Here is a 7,958-nt window from a genome sequence, read left to right as displayed (position 1 = left end):
CGACCCCTGTAGAGGAGCTACCCCTGTAGGCCCAGTTACAGCCTCTTTTGTTGGGACGACCTCGGAAGAAATTTTTTGGGCATTCTGTCCTTTCGAACTCGCCTCATTTTTGTCCTCAGGGCCCACCCCCTCAATGGGGACAGTTTCCAAAAGCTCCACGGAAACCTCGGCAGAAGAATGAAGATCATCCGCCCTCACGAATCCGAGACCCTCAGCCAATTTGGCAGCAACCTCCGGATCCCTCACATTTTGTGTATTGTCATTCCGTCGAGGCTGGGAGGCTTGAAAAGGGAGAGGAGCCGAGCTCCCTTGGCCACTTCGGGAGGGCTTGGAAGGTCTAGTACCTTTGGAGGTCAACCTGGGAGGTCGGCTCATTGTGGTAGAAGCAATGACCCGAGCTACTTCCTCGGTAGCCTCGGAAACGCGTCCCCCTGCACGCAGAATGTCCAGCGCAGCGTTCATGCTTTCTCGGGACAGACAAAAATTCTTAGGGGGCTTAATTTGATCCATCTTCACCTGGGAAGCTGTAAAAATTCAAAAATCAACACAAAATCAGGTAAACAGTCACACAAATCTAAAGCAGAGCAGCTACTGAGAAGAGTCAAGTACCCGCGTCTTTGATATCATGGAGATTAGAAATAAACATACACTTCTCGACATCATACTTCATTTCGACAGAAGTCAGTCGAATATACCCAACCTGCTCGGTGAGGCTTAGCTGGGATAGGTCATTGCAGTCCAGTGGAATATCCTCCCATGAGAGCTCTAAGTCCCAGACAAGTCCGGACTCCCTCTTAAGCTCCACTACTGCAAAGCCCTCCATCCAGCCCTTTATTGAGTCTTTGTGACCCGTGAAAATTGAAAGCTTCCCACGAGGGGAAGAGTAATAAAAATTTTGGATTCCCCTTACCAATCGAAAGAAAGACATAAACAAAGACACCGTGGGTGTAAATCCCCAACTCAGACACACAGATTCAAAAGAGGACATGAACAAGATGGAATTGGGGACCAACATCCGAGGGGTTATACGATAATGTTGGAAAACCTGGGTAAAGAAAGGCGAAAAAGGAAAGGTTAAACCATACTCCCTCTGTTTAGCAAAGAATACCAAGCTAACACCCTCCTGGGGATCAATTAAGCCAGAGGGAGGAGGATCAGGAAGAACGATCCTTTCGTACGGGAGAGGAGCGCGAATGCGAAAAAGGGGAGTATCTAAATACTCCAGAGAGAAAAAGTTTTTTAAGGAAGATGGGGTAACGTTAGACTTAACCCGGAGAACATCAGGAATTTTGGGGCTATCCATGGGGAGTGAAGAAGAGAAGCGTACCTTAACAATGGCCGAAGCTATAAGACGAAGTGGGCGAGTGGCGTAAGGAATCAAAGATGGCAAATGCTCCAAGAAGGCAGAAAGAGTTCAAAATTCGAAACGGTAACAAGACAGAAGGGCGTCCAAGCGTCTTAGAAGAAACTGTCCTTGAGCGGCGTGGTCATGATGGTCCTCGATATTTACCCCCTCAACAGTCAGATAATAACTGCCGAGAGGGTAAAGGGGCAATTGATGACCGCGAGATTTCTTCGTCCGAATCAGAGACGAGGCCCACGATATCGGCCCATTACTCAGACATCTTAGAGCCCTTAATATGGATAAGGTCTGGTTTATTCAAATGGTAAGGACGGGCTCCCTCCTGACGCGCCTCAACCAGGATGGCCCATTCTCCAGTTCCGTAGGGGAGCCCCTCTTCAGCCCAATCTTGTTCCCTTCACCCGGCCCAGCCTGGCCGGCCCAACCAGGAACCCAGAGTAAGACCCATCCGTTCATCTTGCAGATCCGCCCATCCGTGCCTAGGGAGAATCAGAGGTCGTTACGCATGGGGCAGAGATTTGATTTCCACGTACGTCTGTATCAGCGTGGCAGGGACAGATGGTCTACTAGTACTCGTTCTTTTGGCACGTCACTAGCAGACAAAAAGAAACCTATAAAAGGAGGATCTCTCTCTTCTAGTTTTAGGCTTTTTCTACATTTTACAGAGTCCATTGTAAAAATCCTATTTCTCTGGATCTCAGATCATCAAAGTTACAAAAATATCCCTAAATAATGTTATTATTAACAAATTAATTCTTTTATCTTCAAACACATTAAAATAATATTAAAATTAAATCTGTTTCACAGAAAATGTTTTTTATATTTTTTATATTTTTTAATCTTTAAAATACTCAAAAATCAATAAAAAATATTTTTTTAATTAAAAAAATAAAACCATTTTTTTAAAAAAATAACCTTTTTTTTAATTTTATTCAAATCTCTATATATAATTAATAGATCATCCAAGTAAGTCAGTGTATATAATGTTTAAAACTTAAAAAAGACGCTCAATTTGGGGAATCCTTAGAAGACAACGTGGGCCTTGTTGTTGACTTGAAATCAACTAATTGATTGGGATAGTCAAGTATTCTTTAATTTTGCTGATAATTAACAATTCAAATATTATTAATTAATTTATTCAAAATTTCCTAACCATTTAATGGGCAATGGCCAAACCTTATAATGGACTTGCAAAAGGACAATACAAAAGAGTGTGAAACAAAAAGGAATGATCATAATCACACATCCACTCTGGAATTCTTTTTAACAAATAAATCTGTTCTTTCTTGACAATAATTATTTATTTATTTATCAATTTACCAATATAATCTTATTTAATAAGCATTTAAAAAATTAAAATACATTAATTACAAGAATAATTTAAATAAGCATTTGAAGAGTGAGGTGTGTGCTTGGTCTTCAATTGTGCAATGTGTGGGCCCTAGCTCCCACTTTCTGCTCATGCTGATGTCTTTGCTGCCCATATGTCTTCAAGAAGCTGCCCAAGGGCTTTCAAAAGGCTGCCCAAGAATCAAGTTGCTGTCCATGCACAAATAAGAAAGGTGGAGCCTCCTTTTGCAATTTGAATTTTGAATGTGCATGGCATGAAGTGGGAAGCATGTGATCTTTGGATTTGGCTTCCTTAATAAGCTGAATCTTGAAATTCAAAATTTGAATATGAATCTTGAAGATTTGAAATTCAAAATACTTTTCTTATTTGGCTCTTCATTTATGGGAACTTGAGATTTGGCTTCTTGAATAAAGAGAAGGCTACTTGGAGATTTGAAATTTGAATTTCAAATTACTTTGGTTGAATGTTCTTTCCTTCTTTGCCACTTTCCTTATTTAGCTTCACTTGATTTCAACTTGGCAGGCTTACACTCTTTTGCTCTATTTAAGGCAGTTTTAAGGGTATTTTCTCCAAAATGGCAGTTTTAAGGGTATTTTCTCCAAAATGTCATTTTACACCATTTTCTGCAAAATAATATCAAAAGCGCTAAATTAAGCAGAAATCATGTAAATAATTATCAATAATATCAAGATAAAATGTATTAAAATATGTTTGGCTGAGTGTTCTTTCCTTCTTTGCCACTTTCCTTATTTAGCTTCACTTGATTTCAACTTGGCAGGCTTACACTCTTTTGCTCCATTTAAGGCAGTTTTAAGGGTATTTTCTCCAAAATGTCCTTTTACACCATTTTCTGCGAAATAATATCAAAAGCGCTAAATTAAGCAGAAATCATGTAAATAATTATCAATAATATCAAGATAAAATGTACTAAAATATGCTCTATCACTAAACCACATGAATTGAAGAAGGATAGGTAGCATAACAAAAAACAATGCTGGATCAAACAAAAATAGATTTAGGAAAGGAAAGGATCTATGAAACAAAAGAAAAAAAAAAAAAAAAAAAAAAAAAAAAAAAAAACAAACGTTGTCACTTTATGCTATTGTTTGCAACAAGTAAAACTAACCCATCAAGGATTTTTTCTTGACTGACAAATTCTATTAGGCTATTGTTTGCAGATAGCCAAGCAGGAAATCTTCCTTCCAAATTATTTTGGGAGAGATCAACAATTTTAGTTGCCATTGGTAAATCAAAAACTCGGGAATTCTATGAGTAAGCTTATTTGGTTTTCAAGTTTTTAGTACAAGAACCTTCAAAGCTATTGTTTCTAAGATTAATTTCTATTCTTCCATTTGGCATAATTCATTTTATAAAAAAAATTGAATTTTAAAAAAATTATTCATAATTTTATTTTTTTAATTTTGTAAGTTAAGAAAAAATAAAATTTTCCATTTCAAATAAAAATTTTGACAAAAAAAAAATAAATTGAACTGAATTCTTGTGAAATATTTGATTTTAAATAAAGGATTCAAGAATATCCAATCCATAAAGTTCTGGTACCTAAAATCAAGAAATGATTAGGATAGAAATGAAAACTTGGATCTTCAAAGTTCCACTACGTGAATTCTGTTTTAATATAACCGTCATTTAAGTTGCTTAAATTGTTGTTGCTAAGGTCTAGACTTTCCAAACTCTATAGATTTTATTGGAAAATCAAAAAGGAAATTCTGATACCAAAATAGAAAATAAATATTTAAAATTAAAATTAAATATTTAAAAATATAAAATAAATATTTTAAATGAGATAAAAATAAATTCAAAAATACTAAATATTCAGTGACAAAACCGAATATCAAAAGCGGGAACTTTAACTTTCGCAAATGCATAACAAAATATTCAAAATACCATAACTAAAGAGAGGAAAAAATAAAAAAAAAATAAACATTAAATTTCAATAAAAAAACAGAATAATACAAAAAAAAATTTATATTTTTTTCTTCTTCATCTTTTCCGCACATCTTCGCAGAAAATACACTTCTATCTCTTACATTTTTACAATGGAGAAACCTTACAAAGTTTAATAACCCATATTTAGGTATGACTATGTTTTGTATCTTACATACAAAAATTTCTTTTGTCTAAATTTTCACCAAATATATCTAATCAAAGAAACTTGTTGCAATAAAATATTTCAATTGCCAACACTCTTTGAGAATTTTACTATCAATTCTAGATCTTCTTCGTAATTACAGCTAAATATTCACCACCGTTAAAAATTAGAAAAGAGAGTAGATGTCTAAATACTGAAATTAAATATTTAGAATTAAGACTAAATATCTAAAATAAGTGATAAAATTAAAAAAAATATATATAACAATTTCAGCATATTTTCGCTACTTCTCCTCAAACAACAAATCATAAAAGAAAAATAATTAAGAGTCTTTTAACAATATATGTATAGAATTCCTTCAACAAATTTTGTTTGCAGTTTATGTACATACATCAAATCCCTTCATTATGAAAAAATAAATAAATTTTTATTTTAGATTATAATAATAGAGATAAATACAACAAATTTTATATCATTATTATTAAATTATAATTATAATTTAAATATATAAAATAACAATTTCGGTCGCATATTTTTATGATAGTAATAATATACAATATCAAACTAATAAATCTTAAAAATAATAGCTTAAAGTCAAAAGTTTTTTCTGAAAAAAACATGTTTTATTGGTTAAATGGTACAAAAAAATTATAATAACAATAAAAAATTTTGAATTACTGCAGTGGGGTGATTTAAATAATCATATATAAGTTATATTCAGCCCTTCAAATGCCTAGGAGGAAAAAGGTGTCTCCTATTTTAAATGTTATACAGCATAGCGAAATATATATTTGTGCATTTTAATTTTTTTAAAAGAATTATGTCAGTTTTAATAAATATTTAAATTATTCAAAAATATAATTGAAATGATTTTATAATTTTAGTATAAAGTAGTATGTAGACTAAAAAAATGTATACTCACAATAATTAAATTATTACATAATTGTATAATTAATAATTAATAACCTAATGATAATAATCATATAAAACATATAAATTCTAAAATTGAAATTAATCCTATATTTCCTATTTTCAAAATATATTTTGATAAAATGTTATCAGAGATTCATCGCTATCTATTAATTAGAATTTTAATGTTATTTTAATTTCGCACTCACAAGTTTAATTTGGTAGTAAGTGCATTAAATTTGAGAGATCTTAAATTCTACTCTTCCAATTCACAATTCAAAAAAAATATTATTTTAATTTCACTTTTAAATAGCTTAGATAAATAATAATATATTCTTTTAATTTAGAGGTATAAAATTTTTGTGGTAAAGTTTGGTAAATTCTCCAACTCTTTAACTGTACATAAATTTTTTTAATAAATATTATATTATTTAATTTCTTTTATACATTAATATATAATTGTCTTTCCATTATTTTCAATTTTGTAGATAGGGACTTATTTTATTCATAAACAATTTAATAAAATTATGAGTTATATTTTATTTATCTTAATATTTTATTTAAATGATATATCATATTTAACATAAAATATGGAATTTTTATGATATACACAATCTATATAATTAAATCTTAAAAATAATTACTTGAAATGATGAGAAACTTTTAGATTTATACATGATTTTTTTATAAAATCATACATAAAAACATTGGACAGATCCATTTAGTTTTTATAAAAATAATCAATTTAAAAATAAAAAGATAAATCACACAAAAGAATTTACCGTTTATTTTGAAATGATTGGTGTTATTAAAACTGTTAATACTAACATTCAAGAATTTTAAACTCTTTAAATTCCTTAATTCTGAACGAATAGCAAAAAAAAAAAAAAATAAATAGAGTTAGTTGGTTATTATTAAACGCGTTGGATGATTGATTTAGATCAAATTTGGATCCAAATCATCTTCATTCATTATAAGACATATAGTTACATATAGTTTTGTAATTAAATTCAATTCAAACTATATATTATTTTATTAATTAACTAATGATTAACCATTTAAATCATTTATTATTTTGCACTTATAATTTAGTTTGATGGTAAATATATTAAATAAATTTGAAAGATTTCAAATTATACTCTTTAATTCTCATTTTAAAAAAAATCATCTATTATTTTCACACTCTATTAACCATTAAAATCAATTTACTAGTTAATGGTCTATTAATTATGAAATACAATTAAAAATTATCAAAGTTTCAACTGTAAATTTATTAATAACCTAATGATAATAATCATATAAAACATATAAATTCTAAAATTGAAATTAATTCTATATTTCCTATTTTCAAAATATATTTTGATAAAATGTTATAAGACGGTCTATCGCTATCTATTAATTAGGATTTTAGTGTTATTTTAATTTCATTTTTAAATAATTTAGATATTTAATGATATATTTTTCAAATTTAGAGTTATAAAATTTTTGTGGTAAAGTTTGGTAAATTATCCAGCTCTTTTAACTGTAGATAAAATTTTTAATAAATATTATATTATTTAATTTCTTTTATATATTAATAATTGCCTTTCCATTATTTTCAATTTTGTAGATAGAGACTTATTTTATTCATAAACAATTTAATAAAATTATGAGTTATATTTTATTTATCTTAATATTTTATTTAAATGATATATCATATTTAACATAAAATATGAAATTTTTATGATATACACAATCTATATAATTAAATCTTAAAAATAATTACTTGAAATGATGAGAAATTTTTAGGTTCATACATGATTTTGTAAAATCATACATAAAAACATTTGACAGACCATTTGCTTTTTATAAAAATAATCAATTTAAAAATAAAAAGACAATTCACATAAAAAAAATTTATAATTTATCTTGAAATAATAGGGTGTTATTGAAACGGTTAATACTGACATCCAAGATTTCTAAATTCTTCAAGTTCTTTAATTTTGAATAAATACCAGAAAGAATAAATGGAGTTAGTCGCTTATCATAGTCCGATGATTGATTTGGATCAAATTTGAATCCAAACCATTTTCATTCATTATAATATATATAATTTTATAATTAAATTCAATTCAAACTATATATTATTTTATTGGTTAAATAATGATTAACTATTTAAATCATCTATTATTTTCGCACTCTATCAACCATTAAAATCAATCTATTAGTTAATGATATATTAATTA

Source organism: Manihot esculenta, chromosome 11, assembly GCF_001659605.2.
Source record: "Manihot esculenta cultivar AM560-2 chromosome 11, M.esculenta_v8, whole genome shotgun sequence".
Lineage (NCBI taxonomy): Eukaryota > Viridiplantae > Streptophyta > Magnoliopsida > Malpighiales > Euphorbiaceae > Manihot > Manihot esculenta.
Note: the sequence above shows the minus strand (reverse complement) of the source record.